Below are 23,887 nucleotides of genomic sequence, written 5' to 3' on the forward strand. Positions count from 1 at the left end.
GCAATGCCAGCTTTCTTCACTCCATCCTGTCCACATTCTCTGGCCCAACTCAGCTGTGCAGAGAGGCACAGAGGCTCCCATGTTTTAAGCCCTAAAAAGAATCCGTTAATTTGTGTCTCGGAGACCCAGAAGCAGCCTGCAGCCTGCACGGCTGGGGTCGTAGAAATGAGTGTTGACAAGGCAGCAGTTTTCAAACATTTTTTTGACTGTAGACTTTAGAGAGAAATAAATTTTGCATCATGACCTTGTCACACACACAGACACCTTCATGTACACCCTCACACATAACTTAAACATTTAAAAAAGGAAATAAAATAGACTAGACATAAAATAAAATAAAATAAAATGACACTAGACAGTGTCAGAGTGCAATGAAGATAGAGACTGTTTTGGTGAAACTCTCTTTTCTGTGTCACTGAAAGGAAAGGTGTATTCATTTCAATACACATTGGGTGTGTGTGTGTCTTGCATCATAATATAAATCGTCTTTCTGACTGTGGATTGTGGTTAAACAAAGATTGAGAAACACTTGTCTGGATCACTGTTTCCCCAACTATATATTAAATCGTCAGCTTGGAGAAGGACGAAACGTGTGCTTTTTAAAGGCCCTGAAAATTCCTGCAGTAAAGACATCCGTGGAACTTTGCTAATCCAATGTGTTGCTTTGGATCGCTCCTTTCCTCCAAATCCTCATAGTACCTCATGGAACTAATATTTCATAGCAACAGACTTAGAAGGAATCTGAAAAGTCCCCTAGAATTTCCTCAAGGGTTTCAGCAGCAGGGTGAGGGGAGGCTGCTTCAACAAGAAAGCAGCTCCTAAATCTGTTACATTGCTGGTTGCCTTGCAAGGTTGTGTCTGAAAAATTTCTCCTGCTAAAAATGTTTGAAAACGGCAAGTCTAGTTGAACTTGCTTATGTTTTGATTAGAGAAACTGAGGCCCAAATAAGGGAAGGGACTGGCCCAAGGTCACCCAGTGAAGTCATGTTAGAGCTGGGACTCAGTTTTGCTGAGTTCTTAACGGTAACCCTCTGACCCCACCTCCAGGGTCAGATAAACACCCTGGTGCTGGGGGCCTAGGGGGCCTGGGATGGGGCATCAGAGGGCCAGCCTGGCCTTATCCCTCGTCCCCTGCTCTGTTGATGACCTTTTGAGAATGGTTTGACTACTCTGTATTTGAGCTTTCTCATCTGTAAGATGGTAAATAAAGATACTACCTTAAAAGAGTAGTATGAGGTAATATATGACACTTCTTTGAAAAGGCAGATATTTTATAATAAATATAAGTAGCTTATTTCTTTTTTCTAAGCCTCAGAAGCGAGGTTCCATAGTTCCAACCAAGACGTTACCAACCCTATTGTATTGTAACTTAATGATTTTTTTTTTTTTTTTTGGCTGAGCCTCATGGCTTGCGGGATCTTAGTTCCCCAACCAGGGATCGAACCGGTGCCCCCTGCAGTAGAAGCATGGAGTCCTAAACCCTGCACTACCAGGGAAGTCCCTGAACATTCTTTTCTGTTGTCCAACTCCAAGAAAAGTTGCTCATTGCTATATTTTAAAAAAGTAAAAATGTTTAGGAATTCCTCTTTTGTCCAACTAAAACTCTATTCTTGTTTTCCCAGAAGTGACTTTGCTTAGATTGTATTCCAACCAGCAAAGAATATGTTCCACATCCACAGAGGTTTAAACTAGAATTGTTTTGCATCCAACAGTGTCTGAATATAGTACTGCTCATGAAGCTTCTGTTGAAGGGCCAGGCTTGAATGGTGTGTGATTGCTTGCACCTCTGAATCCTGGCATCCCCTGCACCCTGCTCCTTGTTTCCGGAAACTGACATCCAGGGACTCTGTCAGTAGCTTCCTGGGTTGAGTTTGGCTGAATGAGAAGCACGGACAGGAGCTCAGAGGGTGGAGGACAGCGGGTTGGGGTATTTATTCCCTTGGTTGCTTCCCTCTACTGAGGGAGTCCTTCCGACCCAGCCTGCTTTAGCTCTGGGTCTAATCACCACTTCCTTGTCTGGCTTTGGCCTGCAGGTAAATGTCTGTCCACTGTTCCTTGTGGTTTCTTCACACTCTGATTGTAACTTTTGTAATTTCTTTATCAACTTTCCCTAAGTTATCCAGTTTGAACAAGACATCTGTTTTCTGCTGGGACCTTGACTTATACACTGTTTCATGTACATTTTCTCATAAAGACAGCATACTTTCTTGCCCTTTTACCATTTGGTGTCCTGACACCTGTTAAAGTACAGAAGACTCACATTTTCCTTTCTTTGGCTTTCCTTGTGTTGAGAGGCAGTGATGAGTAGGACTTCACCCTGGGATGATTTGAAAACCACTGGTGCCTCAAACCCACCTGGAGGTTTGGGTTACTGGGTCTGGGTGGGACCCCGAGGCGCTCTACATGGGAGCCACTGATGTAGGGAAGGAGGTCTAGCACTGCAATTTGCTTCTGTGAGACCACAGCTGAGGCCTCTGCCCCCACCTGAAGTGTGTGTGTGTTTGTGTGTGCATGTTTGTGTGCTTGTGTGTACTTGTTTGTGTGCGTGTGTACGTGTGTGTTGGTCCTTGACTCTGACTGGATCTTCTATAACTGTCCCTAATGCTGATATCAGGAGAACTTTTGTTCTGACCACATGCACCACTGCCCTCTTGTGGACAGTGACACAGCTGTGGCAGTGGCTGAAGTGTCACTTCACGGTCCCTGTCACCTACTGTCAGGACTGAATGGGGCTTCAAGAGGAGGTTTAATCAAGAATAGGAAAGGCTGCACTTAACCACTCTCAAGCAGGCAGCCGTCTCCTTTTCTCTAACCGCCTTCAGTAAGGGCCCCCTCCTCGTTCCCGTGCATTCTTATTTCAGGAGCTTGTTCATTTGTTTAGAATTAGCTCTCCATGAGAAGGGCATGGGGTGAATGAATTGCTTTGCAGAATAACCATGATTAAAAATAAGGCAGAACATTTAGGAAAAAACCCTCAAACACCACAAATTAGCCCCTGGGAGACAGAGCCAGAGAGCAGAGTAGCCAAGCCCCGGGAACCAGGAAGCAAAGTTTCTGGGTCCAGCTGCGCTGCTGAGAATGCCCCACTCACCTCCTCCCAGATGCCCCCTACACCCCTCCTAACGTACCTCCTCCTGGAGATCCCTTCCTCTGGCTTCAGCCTCCTCTTGCCCGCATCTTCTGAGCCTTCTCTCAGCCCCTCCTGTGAGCATCCTCCTGCCTCTGATTTCCAGCCTCCACACCTGCTGCTCTATCCCCTTTCATGCAACGTGCTTTCAGCGGCCCTTTCACAGAAACGATGGTAGCAATTAGATAGCTGTTTTTTATCAAATGTATGTGCTATATGGTGCATTAATTATTAGTATATTTTAAATTACATTATTATTATTTTTAGGGATGATATATGATGAAGAGTATTGTGCATTAATCATCAGTGTATTTTATTTTTAAATTGAAGTATAGTTGATTTACAATATTAATTTCAGGTGTACATCACAGTGATTCAGTATCTTTACAGATTACACTGCATTAAAAATTATTACAAGATAATGGCTATAATCCCCTGTGCTATACAATATATCCTTGTTGCTTATTTATTTTATACGTAGTAGTTTGTATCTCTTAATCCCATACCCCTATCTTTTCCTTCCCCCCTCATCAGTGTATTTCATATTAAACAATTTTTATGATTTTTGGTGGGGGGATATATAAGAAAAAAGGCTAAATGTGTTCCTAAAAAGTAGATGTAATTTTGACCACTTAAATTTACACCAAACAAATTTTTGTGCCATATTTGGACAACTTTTAATAATGATTTTAGGTTGCCCATGATCCCTACCACCATTCCTGCACTGCCATTTTCTGGGTTAATATGAGTCTGTTCACTCATTCAGTGGTGGTTTTTCTTGAGCACATACTTTGTGCCAGGCACTGTTCTAGGCTCTGGGGAGACAGCAAGGAATAAAACTGTCTCTTCTTTCATAAAACTCAGATTCTGATGAGCGCTGAATGTGTATAGAGTCTCATGGGCTGGATCATATTTCATTTGCCTCAGTAGGTCCTTCTTGAGTTTTGGAAGTGGGAACAAGCCCCCAAGCTCCTTTTCTTTCACCATCTCCAACATGTGATCTCTTTTGGGTAAATTTTTGGGAGAACTTGGCTACTTATTGGCAATGCCTGGTGACTGGGTTTAATTAACCATTCACAACCTGGTAACTTTTCTAGTAGCTGACATCACAGTAAGAAGAGGGGGAAAGGGATGTCACCTTCCAGGGCTGAACTAGTTGTCACAGGGCTGCTGGCACTTGTACAAGGTGTGAGAGGAAGTCACACTGCACCAAGGCAGTTTAGCATGGTGTCCACAGTGTAGCTCTGAGGACTCACAGACCTGGGTCCAAATTCTGGCTTTGCCACATATATATCTACACAGCTTTGGGCAGATGACTTAACCTGTCTGAAGCTCATTCTCTGCCAGCTCCCACCCCTACCTCCCACAGAATGAGGAAAGTGATAACTGTCACCTAAGGGGCTGCAAGTAGTCAATCAATGAGGTTTTATAAATGTATGTGTGTAGATACAGTGCTTGGTATAGCGAGTGCCTGGCGCAAGGCGCAATGAATGGTAGCTGTTATTACTAAGTATAATTTAGTGTTACTTCCCTCCTACCAGCTTTACTGAGGTATGATTGACAAATAAAAATTGTATATATTTCAGGTGTACAGCATATTTTGGTATACATATACACTGTGAAATGATTACTACAATGAAGCTGATTAACATATCTGTCCCCTCACATAGTTGCCATTGTGTGTGTGTGTGTGTGTGTGTGTGTGTGTGTGTGTGTGTGTGGTGGACCACTTGAAATATCAATATATACTCTCTTGGAAAATTTCAAATATACAATATAAAATTATTAACCTTCTCTACCAGCTGTATCCTATAGTCATCATACTGTACGTTTGGTCTCCGGAACTTACTCATCCTATAACTGAAAGTTTGTACCCTTTAACCAGCATCTTCCCATTTCTCCCAGCCCCCAGCCCCTGGTAACCTTATGCAGTATTTGTTAGTGTTTCTTAATTTTCACATATAATGGGAGCTTCTTGATTAACTGCACTGTAGTTAGAGAACATATACCATACAGTCTGACAAGTGCTGAGACAAGGGAAATACAGGTTGATACAGGTGCATATAGCAAGGCCACCTGACAGTCTAGGCAGACTGCCTGGAGGAGGAGTGAGTTATAAGCATAACACTGAAGGATGAGTAGGATACAGCTGGTAGAGAAGGTGTGTACGTATACATGTGTGTATGTGTCAGGGAGTAGTGGCTAAAGGGCCTCAGTCTTATGAGGGAGACCCATAAGGGGACAGGACAGTTTCCAATGTAATTTAGTAAATGTTATGATGGAGGAGAGCCTGGAATGTTAGGAGCATGGCAAAGTGTAATGGCTCTGCTTCATGGAGTTATGGATATGTAAAGCTAAAAGGTGGGCTGCATGCTTAAGCTAAAAGGTGTCAGAGCTGGGTTTGAGTCCTCTTTTGCCTCTGAACAATTTTACTTTGGGCTAGATAATAAACTTCTTTCAGTCTGTTTTCTCATCCTTACAATAGGACTAAAAATCCCTGCCTGGCAGGATCCACATGAAGCTATCTGAGATACATCAGATACAATCAAGCGATTAACAAAAGGCAGGTGTCAGGGCTCTGCTAGTGGGAGTGATTTTAATCCCCGGGTGTCAGTTCTTACAATGTCACAATGGGCATCTGGCCCACAGAGAGACTCTCAGGTCATGCTGCCACTGCAAAACACCCAGGAGGCACGGCAGCAGGTAGAGAGGACAAGAATAGCCAGGCGCCCTGACAGAAGGAGGCTGTGAGCATGGCACGCTCTGGCCAAGGAAGAGCCCAGCAAGCTGGAGGATGTTGAAAGCTGCGTGCGCAGAGCACTGGGCCGGAAGATTTGGACCCTCCCAGTTATGCACAGGCTCATCCAATGAGATTGGCCCTCCTGAGTCTCAATTTCCTTAAATGAAAAATGCATTGACCTATATACACTAATGTATAAAATAGATAACTAATAAGAACCTGCTGTATAAAAAATAAATAAAATGAAATTAAAAAAAAAAGAAAAATGCAGGAGGAGTTTGCATGGCAAATTTGATCCTCCCCACCCGCAGTGGAGAACTAGATTGAGCAGAACTCAGAAGCTTTGTCCAGATTCAGTAGGAAAAAGCGTTCAGATCAATCAGTAGTGTCTGCTCTGAGCGAAAGGGAAGTGGCAGCATGTGGGCCGCATAGTTTTTATTCCTGGAACTTGCTAGGAACCCCTAACATTGTTGTGTGCTTACTTTGTACCAAGCACCATACTAAATGCATCATGTGAATTATATAATTTAATTATCTTAACAGCCCTGTTAAGTCGGGGACTATTATTACCCTCATTTTACAGACGAGGGATCTGGCACAGAGAGTAATTTGCCCTAAGTCATACAGTTGTTAGTTGTGACCAGAGTCTCTTGCAGCTCTCGTAGTCCATTGAGACTGAAAGCTCTTGGAGAAGAGGAGCTTTATCATACTTACTTTTGAATCCCTAGGGCCTGGTAGGCTTTCAGACCATGTTTGTTTGTATGCTGAACTCAGTGGTTCTAGCTGAACACACAATCATTGGGGGCCTCTAAAAATTTTCTCACACTTGGACCCAGCCTCAGATCCCTTGCACCTGAATCTCTGAGGCTGGGGCCTGGGCACCTGATTCAGGATTCTGGCTAAATATTCTGATTCTTTACCAAATGCTAGCCCTCCTTCTCTGTTCCTGCTTCATGGCGCTGGGGGGTGCTGTTGGATAGTCTAAGAATTAATAGCCCCCTCAACCCAGGAAAGGCGTTTCTTTTCGTTTTCAAATTTGTTTTGTGTATCTCCTCTCAAGAACTTGCGAGATTGACCTGCACTAGACTTTCTGTGGCTCTTTTGAATATTAACCATTGATGTTTAAGCAAATAGATGTGTAAGATGGTGAGTCTGCAGTTTTGTTTTGTTTTCAGCCTTCCTTAGGAGCAGGAGTCTGTGTTCAGAAAGAGAAGGTTTGCAAGGAATCATGTGAGGTGAGGTGGTCTGAATAATAGGCCCTCAAAGGTGTCCATGCCCCAGTCCCCAGAACCTGTGCTATGTTACCTTACATGGCAAAGGGAACATTGCAGATGTGATTAAGTTAATGATCTTGAGATAGTGTGTACTCACATGTGTCCTTAAAAGCTGGAAGTGGATGCAGAAGTTTAGATCAGAGAAGGGGATGTGAGGATAGAAACAGAGCTAGAGTCAGAGGGGGCTTTGAAGATGCTTTGTTGATGGCCTTGAATATAGAGGAAGGGGCTACAAGCTTGTCATGGGATGAAGGCAGCCTGTAGAAGCTGGAAATGGGTTTTCCCCTACAGCTTCCTAAAAGAACACAGTCCTGCCGACACTTTGATTTTAGCCTAGCAAAATCCATTTTGGACTTCTGAACGCCAGATCTGTAAGATAATAAAATTGTGTTTCTTTAACTACTATATTTATGGTAATAATAGCAGCAATATGAAACTAATACATGAAGAATACCTGAAATGTCTCCCCATGGTAGACATTACTGCTTGGCTACCTAATGGCCATTCCTAACCCCCTCCTCCCTTGCCTTCTTCCCAGGTACTTGTATTTCTAGCCTGCTTCGTACTCTGGTGATCATGTGACCCAGTGAGTCATAAGGAAAAGTCAGCAGGGGAAAGTGTCTTCTTTCCTGAAAAAAGAAGCTAGGTACTCAGCGAGAGCTGTCTCTCACTGTCTCAGCCACTCCCTGATTTCTTACTTTGAGAACATACTGTGAGAATGTGATGTCTAGAGCTGCAGCAGCCATCTTGGGACCATGAGGTGAAAGTCCATACATCACACCCTTAACCATCCTTAGGATCTGAAACCATTGCTAGGTCATCCCAATGCATCATAATCATTATACTTCACTTTCTAAAATATGTCCCTAATTGCTCTTTCAGGAGCCACATAATTTCCTCCAGAGAATTATATAAAAATCAATAAATATTTATTGACTGCCCCAGGCTCCAGGCTGAGCATTGGGATGAAGATATGGATTAAGCAGTCCTGTTCTGGAGGAGTTCACAATGTATTTATACGATTTTTTTCGGTTACAATTATGCCAGAAACCCAACTTTATTGTGGTGATGTGAGACTCAAATGAGACAAGAAATAAATTTAAGGTAACTAGCATGGTGCTTAATAAATGTTAGTATACTGTGATTATTAGAGGACTTTCAGTTTAGAAAGCTCTATTATATGTTTTTCATTTTAATTTTCATCTTAATAAAGATCTTGAAAATAAGGAGAATAAAATTGTTACTCTCCATTTGCAGATGACAAAACAGAGACCCAGATTTTGTAATACTTTCTCAGTGGCACTGAAACCCCATGGCTCGGTGCTCAGTAGGTCCCAGGTTTCCTAATTTCTGCTTTGCTACTTTTTCCCCTCATGGATCATTCAGTGTCAAAACAGGTAAAAATCATCTGGCTCAGGGATGGCAACTAGATTTTTATTTACTTCATGTGTCAACTCTGGGCTACTTGTCCCAATTGCCTGAAGCAATGTATTATGTCCTGCTTATGGGGAAAGGGTGCTGTGATTGATTAGTAATGTCTGCATGGGCTTTTGGTGGATGAGTGAGGGTGGCATGTACTTGTTCTACCTGATCTAGTCCAACTCTCTCATTTAACCAACAAAGAAATGAGCTTTAGAGAAGGAAATTGACTTACTCAAGGTTACATAATGAACTAGGGGCAGGGCTGGGACTAATGATTTTTGTCACTTCAGTCCAGCTTCCAAGACTACCAGTCATACTTAACTATTTAAACATCCTTTTTCTAGGGAACCCTCATACACTGTTGGTAGGAATGTAGATTGGTGCAGCCACTGTGGAAAACAGTATGGAGATTTCTCAGAAATATAGAAATAGAACTGCCATATGACCCAGTAGTTCCACTCCTGGGTAAATATACGAAAAAACCAAAAATGCTAATTCGAAAAGATGCACACACCCCAATGTTCATAGCAGCATTATTTTCAATAGCCAAAATATGGAAGCAACTTAAGTGTCCATCAGTAGATGAATGGGTGCAGAAGATGTGTTATTTATATACAATGGAATACTACTCAGCCATAAAAAGAATGAAATTCTGCCATTTGCAACAACATGGATGGACTTGGAGGCTATTATGCTTCATGAAATAAGTCAGAGAAAGACAAATACTGCATGATATTACTTATATGTGGAATCTAAAAAGTACAGCAAACTAGTGAGTATAACAAAAACGAAGCAGACTCACAGATATAGAGAACAAACTAGTGGTTACGAGTGGGGAGAGGGAAAGGGGGAGGGGCAAAATAAATAGGGGTAGGGGATTAAGAGGTACAGACTACTACGTATAAAATAGATAAACTACAGGGATATATTGTATAGCCCAGGCAACATAGCCAATATTTTATAATATTATAAATGGAGTATAACCTTTAAAAATTGTGAATTACTATGCTGTACACCTGAAACTTACATAATATTATACATCAACTATACCTCAATAAAAGAACTTAAAAAAAACCCATTCTTTTTCTTACCTCAGCAGATTTCCATTGTTTAAGTGGAAGTCATTGAGGCAACCTAGAACATTAAAGACTATAGGCTCTAATCTCAGCTATGATGCTCTGTAGCATTAAACACACCAATCTTGTGCTTACAGATGAATCTGCTTCCCCTGGATATCTTCCCCTATCTCAAAGAAACTAGATAGCATTGTGAACTAGATGTTGCCTAAGATATGTCAGCCAAGAAGTTTGACATGAAAGAAACACTGTGGCATAGACTCTGTAGAGACCTTGAAAGGCAGCTTGAGTCAGTCATTTGGGCTCTCAGTGTGTGTCAGGCTGTAAGCTGGAGAGGAAAGAATGGCTAGATTTGCATTTTGCAAGAAATAAAACAAAAGAAGCAATCCTTTCACCTCCCAGGTTACAGAACTCTGGCTTGATTTTTGACATGTGACTGGGCTTTGGAAAGAATCCCATTTCCCATGGGCATTTGGCCTTTTGTGAGAGAGGCTGGGTTGTTCTCAGGTTTTTAAGTAATCAAAAGCTCTGGGCCCTTCGGGTTTGGAGGGAGAACAGTGACCCAGGCTGATGTGGGGAACTCTGACTGGCTCTTTCAGTTAACTGTAACTCCTTAAGCCCTGGGATGTATGCTTGGTTTGTAAACTGTAAAAGCACCTTGCAGGTGAGAAGTAGCATTTCTATGGTCTGAACGACAACATAAATTATTTCTGCACTTTTCAGAGAGGGGCCTTGGGGTCAGGGGGAGTCTGTGAAAATTCTGCTTATCAGTGACAGTGAACTGGAGTGTCCTGGATAATTGAATCTGTATACTGGGTCTTCTAGCAGAAACATTATAGACCGTAAATGCAGAACCAGATCATAAAAAGTTAGCCTTTATGGTTTAGTATTACTATTGCCCTAAAAGTCAATAGTTTAATTTTTAAATACTCCATGACATTTCAAAGTTTACAAAGTTCTTTTCCACGTATCATCCTGTTTGTTGATTTTCCACGAGTGGCAGGGGGGAGTCTCCCTATTTTAGAGGAGAGGCAACAGAAGTTCAGGGATGCTGAGTGACAGGTGGAAGGTCAGGCAATGAATCACTGGAGAGGCTGGGACTTGACCTGGGACCTTTGGCTTCCCAACCCAGCGGTATTTCTGTCTCCTGGTGGCGGCCTTTGCAGGGTGAGTTTGGTTATCTGGAGTCCTGAGGGAGGAGCGGAGGTCAAGACCAGGGGAGGGGCACGTGTGGTTAGAGCAGTTGGAATTGTTGGACTCGGGGTGGGCTTGCATCGGTGGAGGGCTGGGCAGGCGGGATTCTGGGGGTGAAGGACACGGCATAACCAGGAGATTGGTTTGTTATCAGCTGTTACTGATTGAATTCTTACTCTGAATTAGGCAATATGTTGCAGGCTTAACGTTCATAACCTCATTTAAGTTGTAGCAAACGCTATTACTTTTAGGATGTGCAACCTGATTCAGGAAGGCTGAACATCTGGCCCAAAGTCACACAGTTTGGGAAGGGACGGGGCCCAGGATAGAAATCTGGTGTATCAGCTCTGAAGCCTGTGCATCTGACGACCACGTGAAGCCTGAAGTGCGTGAGCCCATGAGGTGTAGTATTGGGAAATAAAATTGTAAGAGTAGGCTGGGACCAGCTGGGGAGGCTCTGAGATGCCAAATTAAGGAGGCTTGGGCATTGTCTTGTGGGCAGCGGGGAGCCACTAGATGGGTATGGAGAGCAGAAGTCTGCCTCTCCTTCCTGAGTCAAATGGAAATCTTACTTGTAAGTCAAGAGGGCGCACGCCTGGTGCCATTTTCATGGGCTCTCACTCTGCTTTACCCCCATTCCCACTACACCCGTCCAATTTCTTCTAAAAATAAAATAAGAATCATTTAAGAACCTCTGAAATCATTCTTGCCGCGAGCTTGGTGAAGGTCCTGCGAGGTTGCAGAGGGACAGTCTGGCCCGGCCGACCCTTGCCTCTCTCTCTGGCCAGCAGCCTCTGCACGGCTGTTCCCCAGAGAGTGCGCTCTTTGGCATCCTCGACTTACTTCATGTGCCCCTAAATAAACACCGTGGATTTAAATGCTCCCACGGGGCCTTTCTAGAGAGAAGAGTGTTCCTGAAACAAAAACTCAGATGACGTTGACACATGTCCAGCTCATCGGTCTCGCTGATGAGGGACCGAATTCCCGGCGGCCCATTCCGGTCTTTGCTGATGCCACAGGGCCTGGCCTGAACTCCTTGCTGGCCTCACATGTCAGAGTGGAGGTGGCTGTGAGGGATGTGGGAGCTTGCCGTGACCTTTAGTTGGGGAGTGACGTGATGTAATGGGCTGTGATGGAACGGAGTGGCCTGGTCCAGATATGCCCCGTGTGTCCTTCACAGGAGGTGTGGCTTCATGTCTGTGGCCCTCCCACCCCCATCAGACAGTAGAGCATATCTGTCTATTGCTTTATACTTTGTAAGGATTGTATACGTACATGAGCTCATTGAATTTTCTCACAGCAACCCCGGGAAATATTATACCAGTTATCCGAAATGTATAGCTCAGGGCACTGAGCCTTAGAGGATGTCTCTTGGACAGATCTCAGCGTCCTATCCTCCTTCTTCCCCGTACAACTGTGTAATTGGGTGAAGCTGGATTTTAAACACTACCAAGGCAGGCACGATGGGGGGCAATTCTTAGGAACAACCCACAGTGTGCTGCGTAGCAGAGGGACTGTGTGCTGTCCCTGATTTCTTACTTTGAGAACATACTGTGAGAACATACTGTCATCTGTCCTTGCAGATCCATTCTCTCCTTTACTCTGCACCCTGGGAAGCTGACCCTAACAGACTCCTTCTGTGGGTTCCATTGCCCCCTGGCTTCTGGCTGGGTTCAGCCAATGGTTGGCACTGACAGGGGATTGGGGTGTGTGTGGAGAGTGACCTGGCAGGGGGTTCTCCCAGCCAGGAGGCCATGAGTTGGCTAAGTTCTAGGCAGCCTCGCTGCCACTAACCCCAGGGAACTGCACTCCCCCTTGATGGTTTTTTTGAACTCTGCTCACATCTTAAGGAAGAGCCGCCCCCATTCACGTCGCACCCCCATTACAGATTTAGTGTACTGCCTGCATCTGCTGAGAACCCATACAGATCACTACACAGGTAGTGAACTTGAAAAGGTTGTTTGCCACACACGTTAAAGAAGGTATGAGTATAAATGTCTGCTATTGATCTGCGGGTTGGGTAAGGACGGGCTGTGTCTCTCCAGGCACTAATTGGTGGATTTGAATTTTCTCCCCTGTTGGCCTCTTTCTTCTCCAGTTCCTGCCCAGTCAGGAATTTTCCACCTAGTAAAACTTCCAGATAATTAAATGTCCACTTTAAATGCTGTGAATCTGGAGAGAGTGACTCGGGGCAAGTGAGAGTTTATTCTGGTGCCAGCGGTGCCTGTTCTGTGCCTCGTGTCCAGTGAGGGCCATGGTGGTGCTGGTGGTCCAGAGATGTGCCCCCATCAGACTCTTCCTGCCACAACAAAACCCCTGGTTGGCAAGAAGGTTTAACTTAGAGACTGTTCAATTATGTATGTATGAGTGATAATGTTTGTGGATACATTTGTAAAGCGGATGTGATGATTATCATAGCAAACCCTGGCCAAAGCAGAGAAAGGAGAAAACCCATGAAAAATCCTGCGTCTGATGCAGCTCTGCTCTGATGTCCAGATCAGAGTTGAAATTATCTGCATTTCTTTAAAGGTGCAGACAGTTAATCCCGCAGCTCTGCGCTCTGACCAGAATCTGTCATTTGTATCTGGCAGATTGCTAAAAAGCATCCCCAGTGAATTATTTCTCCTATGTCATGTCCCTTTGCAGTGTGGCCTTGCTTGCTCCTCCCAGGGAGGGGTTGGGGTCCATTTCTGCGCCTTCTGGACTCTAGGTTGGACTTGTGACTTGTTTCGGTGAGGAGAATGCCGCAGAATTGACATCCTGAGATTTAAGGAGCCTTTTCAGAAGGCTTTTGCTTTCACTCAGAGGAAAACATGTTTACTATGTAAAGAAGTCCAGAGTATCCATGTGGAGAGGCCACGAGGAGGAAAGCAGACACTCTGCAGGGCAGAGAGGAGGGGGTCCCTGCTGAGCTCTGCTGGACTTCCCTGGTGGCACAGTGGTTGGGATTCGCCTGCCAATGAAGGGGACACGGGTTCGAACCCCGGTCCAGGAAGATCCCACATGCCACGGAGCAAGTGGGCCCGTGTGCCACAACTGCTGAGCCTGGGCTCTAGAGCCCGCGAGCCACAACTACTGAAGCCCGCGTGCCACAACTACTGAGCCCACAAGCCACAACTACTGAAGCCTGCATGCCTAGAGCCCGTGCTCCCCAACAAGAGAAGCCACCGCAACGAGAAGCCCGTGTACTGCAGCGAAGAGTAGCACTGGCTCAATGCAATTAGAGAAAGCCCGCCCGCAGCAATGGAGACCCAATGCAGCCAAAAATAAATAAATAAATAAATAAATTTATATATTAAAAAAAGAGAGACCCCACTGCAATGAGAAGCCCGCGCACCTCAGTGAAGACCCAATGCAGTTAAAAAAAAAAAAAAAAGAAAGCCTCAGAACTGGGAGCAAAGAAAATGATTGTCCATCCTCATAACTGAGAGCAAAGAAAATGATTGTTGTTGGATGCCAACAGGGTGTGGCGTGATTATTATTTGGGTGGGTTGTTATGCAGCAGTAGAAAGCTGGTATACACTATCATGTCCAGCTTTACTTGACACACAGGGTGATGGGCTTGGAACCCATGAATTCACAAATACTGAGTGAATATTTTTTCAATAAATACTTTATGCATTGTCATCTACTGGAAAGAGTCCAGTCTTGGATCTGGGTTTGGATCCTGACCCTGTGGATGATCTTTCTGACCATGACTTTCCACATTGGTTAAACAAATGTGGAGCATCGTGAGATTATAGGAGATAATGAACGTAAAGCACATGGGCGTAGTGAGCACCAACAAATGCGGCCATTAATTCACCTTTATGACTGTGAAGAGGACAGGGTCTTTGCTTTCAGTATTACAGGTTAGTGAAGAAGTATAGTTAATTTGGGGGATGAATATGATAAAGTCCAAACTAACCATACAACAGAGTCCAGGCAGGGAGAGAGGGATTCCTTCCAGGGAGTGTCTTCCTAAAAGAGGTGGCATCTGAACCAGGGCTCTCAAAAGAAAATAGATCTTAGCAAGCTGGCAGTCTCCAGCAATCTCTAGGTGACAGGCGGTCTCCTTAATGACAGCAATTCTTGTCACTTGGGGTTTTATGTATTGTTGGATTTTATTCCTTGTTTATCTTCGCAGCTTTTTCCTCTTAAAGTACAGTATACCCACAGATCAGCACCAGGGCAGTACAAGTGGGAAGGTGGTAAGTGAAAGACAGTGTGCTTCCATATGGAGGGGTCAGGATCTGTCCTGCCTTTCCCCCAAAGCCTCCAGCCCTCAAATACCACTGCTCTGAGTGTAAACAGGGATACACCAGCTTGGATTCCAGACCCACTGAGCAGGGCTGGATTTTAGCCAGTGGCACGTGGCATTTTGCCTTCCTAGATCCTTCTGTGTCAGCAGCCAGTGTGTTGGATTTTATACAGTCTGGCTGAGAGTGGCAGTGGCCATGGGCCTCGGCCTACCCTTCTTGAGTTAGGTAGCTAGCATTTCAATCTCAGCTGCATTGTAGTTTCAACTTTGGCTACGTTACTTCACTTCTTTGTGTCCAGTTTGCTCCTTTGTAAAATGGAGACACTTAGACCTCTTTTATAGGCTGTTGTGAGGATTAGATGAGGTGACATGTGGAGGACTGCCGAGCCTGTGTCTGGCAGGTTGCTGACCCTCAACAAATGCTCTTTCTTTTTGTCTTCCTCTCCTGCTCTCACAGGTTGGTTTTCCTTTAAATAATGCTCCCCTCCCTCTCCCTTACTTTTCTCACTAGTGCTGTCCCTTTAGCTCTGCCTCACTCTTAGCTGCTTCTGTTGGCGGGAAGAGGCCAGCATCATAGCACGTGTGAAGACAGCAAGTTTGAAGAAGGATCTGAGTTCAAATCTTGATGCTACTGTTCACTGGCTCGGTGACCTCGGGAAAGTTACTTATGCTTGCTGAGCTTTTGTTTTCTTGCAAAACCGGCATCCAAATATCTACTTTATACAATCCTTTTGAGATTAAATGACTTAATGAATAAAACATACCCAATCCGGGGCTTACTCATGTCTGTCCCCTTCATCCAGGAATATGTAATCCCCATCATGTTCCAACTTGTATTTTGGCCAATCACTCTGGCTTCTGTACACCCTTCACAGGCAATAACCAAAGGGACTGAATTTAATGGTACTTCTAGAGTTGTGTTCTCTGGTGACTCATCTGGAAAATGGAGCCAGGAACTGAATGAGTGTTCTCTTGGCCTATCCTCGAGGCCTGGTTGTCCTACTTAAGTGGAGCCGGCATCCCGAGAGCAGATTCTGCAGTCGTGTGGCCCAGGGAGGAGCAGGGTTTGCCACTCTTCCACGCCAGATTCTTCCCCAGGGCCTGGGGCTGCAGGAAGAATAAGACAAGGGTCTGCCTCTGAGTAGCTCAGAGTTTAGCAGGAAGGACCAAAATACAAGGGTCTGACTTTACAGTTCGGGTTGCAGATATTATCCTCCAAGTGTCCTGGAGTGCAATCTTCTCTCTAACTCCCTCCTGCTCTTACTAAAAGAAGCCTATTCATTCTCCTCCAGGAACCCTGTTAGGGTTCCTGGATACTCACCACTGTGTGTGTGGGGAGGCCCAGACCTACTGTCTCCCAGCTCATCACAAGAATCCAGGAGGCAAACCCTATTGTCTAAGGCAGGAGGTGCCCAACTTCCACAGGAGATGGCTTGCTTTGGGATGGTTTGGTGGCTGCTGGGTCCTTGGACAGGGGAGCTGATGTAGCAGTTGTAGTGAAGGGAGTCTGAAGGAGCCTTTTTCTCTGTTTTCCTTGTTGCTACTGACCAGGTTTCTTCAAGGGTGGATGATTCTCCTTTCCAAGGTTGGACTTCGGCACTGATCAAATGGACAAATTCTTGCCTGGTAAACATTGCCAGATGTGGCAGAAAAGGCTGGTACTCACCAGTATTCATGTTCTTTTCTTCCTCCCGGGCATGGAGCTCAGCTAGACTCCCAGACTCCCTTGAAGCTATGTGTGGCCATGTGACTGGGCTCTAGCCAGTGGAATGTGGGTGGAAGTAACTGCACCACTTCAAGAACTGGCCCATGTGTGATACTTGATCTCTTTCTTCACCCACCTGCTGTATGGAAAGAACTCCGAGGACCTACACGGAAGGGGCCTGGGTTCCTGAATAACACGTAGAGCAAGCCTCCCATCCCTACCACCTGGCACTGGGCTATGGCATAAGACAGAAATAAACTTGTAATGGGTACGACTATTGATTTAGGCCCTCAAGTGATTTCCTCTAAAATGACTTGCTGCCCCCATTTTTAGATATAACAGAAACTGCCCTCATTTGAGGTGGCCCTTTTCAAAGAGTCAATTATACAAGTGACCAGGAAAATCCAACACAGTGAGATGAAGTGGTAACAGGGACATGCAGAGGCTCTGGGAGCTCAGAGAAGGCTCTTAACCCAGGCTTGGAGGCTCATTCAGGAGAGACTCTGCCAAGCAACTCAGAGGGCAAGGTGGGGGATGGTGAAGACGAGGAGGAAGAGGCAAGCAGGCGCTAAGGAGTCTGGGGCAGAGTAAGTGGTAGGAGGTTGAGGCCTCCGTCCAAGGCCAAGTTAGGAGTCCCAGTTGAAGGAGAAGCAAGGAGCCCTAGGGCAAAGCTCTAAGATCTTGAGTCTTGTAAGAGCTGGCTTGGTTGGCTTGGTTTTAGGATTCAAGTCTGGGGAAGGGTGTGTACAGTTGAACAGGAGATGAAGCAAACAGAGCTGTCCAAAGTCTCCAAATTACTGTCAGTTGGCCGGACCTACCATAGGATCTGCAGGGAAGCCCCTACATGCACCTGACGTATTCTAGGTAGGGAGTGGAGACAGATGATGGGTTTGAGATCCATTTAAGAGAGGTGACAGCAGGACTTGGTGACTGCTGGGAAGAGAGGAGTTGAGGCCAATATCCAGCTTTTTGGTTCAGGTGTCTGAATGGAAGTTTCTGCCATTCACTCACAGAGGGGACTTGGGATGAGCGGTATCGTGGCATAGGTATGAAAATGAATCTGGTTTGGGGAATCTTGGGTTTGAAGGGCCATTCAGTTCCTGGCTCCATTTACCAGATGAGTCACCAGAGAACACAACTCTAGAAGTGTCATTAAATTCAGACCCTTTGGTTATTGCCTGTGAAGGGTATACAGAAGCTAGAGTGATTGGCCAAAATACAAGTTGGAACATGATGGGGGACTACATATTCCTGGATGAAGGGGAGAGATATTGAGTAAGCCCCGGATTGGGTATGTTTCATTCATTAAGTCTAAGTCATTTAATCTCAAAAGGATTGTATAAAGTAGGTATTTGGATGCCCATTTTGCAAGTAAGAAAACAAAACCTCAGTAAGCATAAGTAACTTTCCTCAGATCACTGAGTCAGTGAACAGAAGTTTGAAGGGCCTCTGGGACACCCCGCAAGAGAAGTCCAGTAGGCAGATAGCGATTTGAGTCTGGATCTCGTGAGTGTGGTTGGAGCTGGAAGGGAGTAAGTGAGAGGAGAAGCAGGCCAAGACCGAATCCTTGGGAGCACCGACACTTATAGGATGGACAGACAAAGGAGGGCCCTTGTAGCTCCTTTGGGTTTCCTCTCTTCCTGTTTAGGATACAACCATGCAACGCCCGGAAGCTTTCTTCAGCTTCAGCTTCATTTCCCTTAGATTAGCTGTTGGCTAAGGCCCAAACATGCTCCCTTTCTGAGCCCACCTAAGCTGGGATAAGCCCACCAAGGCAAGTTCTGTTCTGCATTAGGACCCTGCTCTCCTAAGTCTTTATATCCAAGCTTTGGTTGTCCACCCCTGCTGCTTCAGCCTCAGTCTTGGAATTGGAGTTGGTGGCAAGGCCTCTGGCTGCATAATTCATTATGGGCTCTGCTGTCCTCCTCAGGCAGCCCACTGACAGTCTGACTCAGGCGTGAGTTCACACTTTGGGAATTTTAATAAATGTTGTGCATCCCAGCCAGCCCAGATTTCTCTGTTTCTGTGCCAGTGTCTTCTCTAAGGTGATCCCTTCCCATTTGTCATCCTCTGTGCCAGACTTCCTCTGGCCTTTTAATTAAAGTCCCACACCAAAGAAGAAAGCATTTAGAAGGTGTGGTGAATGCTCCTTTAAGCTAATTGACCAAGGTGTCTGAACATTCATGTGGTTTTGTGTGAAGAGTCTGACCTGGGTCAGGAACATTTGCTTTCCATGGGGTTCATTTTTTTTCCTTCTTGAAACTTCCACAGAACATTTTTTTTTTCAGATTGATCTGAGCCAAATATTCCCCTAACTTGCCTAAGTTGTCACAGATGATTATCTGGCAAAAAAAAAAAAAAAATACTGTAGACCTATCTAATTTGGTGTTATTGGTTACAGAATGATCAGATTCCATAAAAATCACCCAAAGGATTTCTCCCAGCCCTTATGAAAGCATTACTTGGGTGTTGCGCTTCATGCCAGAAACCACTATGATTCCTAATTGGGTCTTTTAACCACCATGCTACTCTTTTTATCTCTAAGACTGCTTTTCCTGCAGTGACCCAGTGGGTTCACTAGGAGATGGATCCTCCAGCCACCCTGGACACCTCCTTCTTTCTCAGGCTCCACATTCAACCAGCTACAGGCATGGCTGATTTGTTCAATACATGTTTATTAACAGTGGACCATAGGACAGGGATTATGTTTCAGCATTGGGAGTAGAGTGGCAAGCCAAGTGGAAGCAGTGCCCACTGTTCTAGAGATTCCACTTCATAAGGAAGACACTGAAACAAGCAATTACAATCGAGAGGGGTAATTCTTATGGTAGGACTACACCACTGTAAGCTTTCATTTAGCTCAGAACAAACAAATCTATCAATGCAAAGTTAGCTTTAAGTTATGCAAACATTGGTCATTCATTAATATTATCAATGAGTTCTTAGAATCTACTCTCAAACATGAAAGGAAAGGAGGAAAGGGCCCAAGCTGTGGGCTAGTGAGAAACACATGAGGAGGTGAAAGCCAACGGTGAGAAAACGCAGGGCGGGACTCCAGGACTGAAGAAAAAGTTCATTTTTTCAAACTGCAGAGTTACTGGTCTCTGTGGTGAAAGGGAATCTCTGAACCGTGAAATGGGAAGGAGGCCACCAAGACCGCTTAAAACCCTTTGCCTTTACTCCCTGCTCTCTGCTTCCTACCCAGGGGGCTACCCTTGAGGGTACTGGGCTGCAGAGAGGAGAAGGGACCAGCGAGGGCCCACAGTGGGCCAGTGACAGGCCTGGGCTGGACCCTCGGCCTCCTGACTCCTGCTCCGGGTATTTTTCTCACTGTACATTTTTTCATTTTCTTGGTCAGGGGCACTCATAATTCAATAAAAACAAAATTCACAATTTCCTTTCTGACCAAGGGCATCCTGTTTCACCCTTGGGTGTCACAAACACAAATACAAACTGATCGGCAGCCTGGTGGTGTGCTCTCCCAGGCGCGATACTGGGCCGTGGGGCTGGGCCCTGGCCTGGTGCCTGCCTTTTTGGGGCTGCTGGTGGTTATGAAGGGATCATCACAACACCTGGGTGGTGGTCATGGTGGGGGAAGGGAGGGGCCTCCCAGCAGGCTCTGCAAGGGCAGCCAGATCTGAGGTATGCACTGGACGGTCCAGGGATGCCCTAAGCTTGCCACCCTGGGACCCCCAATTGTCCTAATCGCATGGGCGCTGGTCAGTGTTGAGGCTTCTCCTACAGGCTCTGCCCCAGAGCCCCTGAGCCATCCTGACTTGGGTGCAGGTCCAGCTCTCTCAACTCGGTGGGTATGGAAGGAGTCTTGCAGCCTGGAGTGAGCTTGAGGTCCGCCTGTGTGCCTGGGGATGATGGCAAGACCTAACGTTAACTGAGAGTTTACCACCTGCCCAGAATTGTTGAAAGTGCTTCACGTGGGACAGCCTATTTAATCCTCCCCACAGCCCTAGTAGGAAGGTATTGTTTTGAATATCTGTAACATACAGATGAGGAAACAGGCACAGAGGCACCTCCCATAGACAAGAAATAGCTGCACCAGGATTCAGACCCAAGCAGGATGATTTCAGGGGCCATGTATTGAACTATTAAGGATGCTGGGAATTGCAGCCCTCTCCCAGCTGGGTCTCATACAGCTGGGCTTTTCCCTCAGATTCCCTGATCTGTACCTCAAATCTTTGATGAGGTTAAGACCTTCTATGTTAGTCAGGACTTAGTTGCATGTGTCAGAAACTCAGATTGGTTTAAGCACAAAAGGAACTGGGTTGGCTTCCTTCGCTGGAAAGTGTAGGGGTTGTGCTGAATTAAAGCACAGCTGAAACTAGGCGCTCTAATGATCAAGTCAGGATTTTCCTTCTTTTTCTTTCTACTCTGTGCTCCTTTGTATTTGCTGCATTCTCAGGCAGGTGCCTCCCAGGTGAGGAAAGGTGGCCACCAGCAGCTCCTGGCTGGTGCTTCACTTCCTAGTTTTAGGAGCAGATTCCTGCCCTAGTTTTAAGAGAAGCCCCTGTACTGACTCTCATTTGTACTAACTCTGGTCATGTGCCCATCCTGAACCAATCAATAGGACCATTCCCTCCTAGGGACTCCACTGGCAGAATTCCATGCCTGAGTCAGGATGGAGCCAGTGGAAGCCCTCTTTGAACCACTTGGACTGGGAGAGTTGAAGGTGGAGAGGGGCCACCAGTGAGCAATCAGCTGCTTCGTGTCCATCCCAGCTCACCTGGGTTGCGGCAGAGTGCACAATCCAGAAGATCAAAGAATAGCCTTGTGCATCCGTCAGGAAATAGACGGTCAAGTTAGGACGCGTCGAGAAGTTAATAAGGGCGCTCTTCATGGCGGAATGGCGGGCAAGGAGATCACAAGGGATGTTGCGGAACTTTGGAGTTAACAGCAGAGAGGTTTTTTTTTTATCATTCCTTGTCCTGAAAGGGTGAGGGGGTGGTAACTGGACCAAGGAAGAGAGGGCTGTATGGAAGGGTCCCCCCTGCAGCGTCTGGATCTGCAGTGGAGGGATTCAGCCAGCCTGTGGTGACCAAAAAGAGAGGGCACTGGGGGAATAAATACCCCAGCCTCTTTATTCTCTTCCTTTAATCTCTGGATCGTATTTCCCATTGTTCCCATGAGGACAAGGACACCCAGTGATATAATCCATATGTCAGCCAGCAGGGACAGAGAGTCAAGTACAGAAAGCTGGTAAGTGGTGGAAGGAGCCTGGGCTCAGCTGACATATTGGCATGTGACCTTGTTGTTTCTGCCTTGAGGTTACTGGAGATGGGAGCATTTATTTAGCATAGAGGAAAAAGGGCTAGCGTCCTGTCCTGGTATACTGTCAGCGCAGACAACTGGCTGTCCCGGACTGAGGGAAGGCTGTGGGTGGGAGAAGAGAGGTGAACCCACTCAGGTCCAGAACAAACCAAAATTTAGAAAGTAGGGTCCAGAGACTTCACTGGTGGTCCAGTGGTTAAGACTCCACACTTCTACTGCAGGGGGCGCAGGTTCTATCCCTGGTTGGGGAACTAAGATCCCACGTGCTGTGCAGAGCGGCCAAAAAAAACGGTCCACATTTGTGAATAGATTCTGCCTTTTGAGGAGGTGGGGTTGGAACTGAGGGGTTGGACATCCATATGCAGTTCTGAGTGGTCTTTAAAAGTGTAGGCTGCCTGAGTTCAAGTTCTAACTGAAAGTTTGGGAGAGGTACTGGGTTGGCCAAAAAGTTCAGATTTTTCCATAAGGTGTTACAGAAAAGCTGAACGAACTTTTGGGCCAATCCAATACTTAAATTGTGCCTCAGTTTCTTCATCTGTAAAATGGGAATTATACTATTACCAGTCTGATGGGGTAGCGGCGCAGATTAAATTGCTCCAAGCACTTAGAACAGAGTCTAGTACATAGTAAGGGCTCAGTACTTGTTAGCTGCTATTATTGTTGTTATTATTGGCAAGAGCACTGAACAGAGAGTCTTCAGACTTATATACCAGTCACGCTCTACTATGACTTACTTTGTGCCCTTGGGCGAGTCACTTTCCTTCTTTGGCTTTGTTTTTCTCTTCCCTAAAGTTAAGGGGTGGGATTCAAAGTTTCTGAAGACATATTTTGGCTAGAAAGTTCTAAATTCCGCAAGTCCCAAGTCCATCACAGGTTTTGCAAAGGTGCCCAAAGGGGAAATGTGTTTCCAGGGCCTCTCGGACTCCTGCCAAAGAGAGCTCAGGTTTCTCCCCCCAGCATCAGCTTGAGGAGTTCCCAGTGAGGGGGACCTATATGGCTCCTCCCCGCAGGTGTCTCAGGGCCCGCATGCTAATCTACTTTTGATGGCCTCCACCTGCAGGAGATCTCCTGCATGCTGCCAGGGGGAGGGGCCATCCCTTTGCTGCTGGTCCTTGGGGCAAATCACTCACTTGTGAAGGTCTCCCCTGAGGCCTGAAGTTCACCTTCAGGAGGGCCCTGAGCTGGCTGGGCGCGCTGTGGGACCGCTAGGAGGCTGTTACACCATCTGTGGGTGAGTAGGATGGCCCAAGGCCAGTTAATGTTCTGAAATCTCATCTGGGGTTTTCAACTGCCAATTTGCTCTCAAATGGCTTGAACTCAGGAAATTTGCCTTCCAGTTCTCTTTTCCTGCTTCCTTGTTGTGTTTCTTCTATTCCTTTCTCTTGATAAAGGTGAGCCCCTTAGTTCTGGCCTCAGGCATTGGCTCCGCTGCCTCCCAGCTCTCCTTGCTGCCTCTGTGGCCCTTGCCCTCTGAGCTCCTGCTGCTCTGGGGGCCTTAGTTCCTTGATTATGCCAAGCGGTTCGCACCTCAGGGGCTTAGCACATGCAGTTCCCATGCCTGGAGCACCTCTCCATCCCTTTTCTCATCAGCTAACTCGTACTCATCCTTTGGATCTCAGTTTAAAGCTCATTTACTCCTTGGAGGCTCTGTTGACACCCGTGGTTACCAGTGGTTATGGGTTTGGAGGATGTTCTCAATGTCTATTTTCCTGACAGGACAGGGAGGGCAGGGCTGTTTCTGCCCAATTCACTCTGGCCTCCCTGTGCCTGGGACAGAATCTGGTGCTTGGTCACTATTTGTAATTAATTGATCCTTCTCCATTTGT

This window comes from Phocoena phocoena, chromosome 1 (assembly GCF_963924675.1).
Source record: "Phocoena phocoena chromosome 1, mPhoPho1.1, whole genome shotgun sequence".
NCBI classification, from domain to species: domain Eukaryota; kingdom Metazoa; phylum Chordata; class Mammalia; order Artiodactyla; family Phocoenidae; genus Phocoena; species Phocoena phocoena.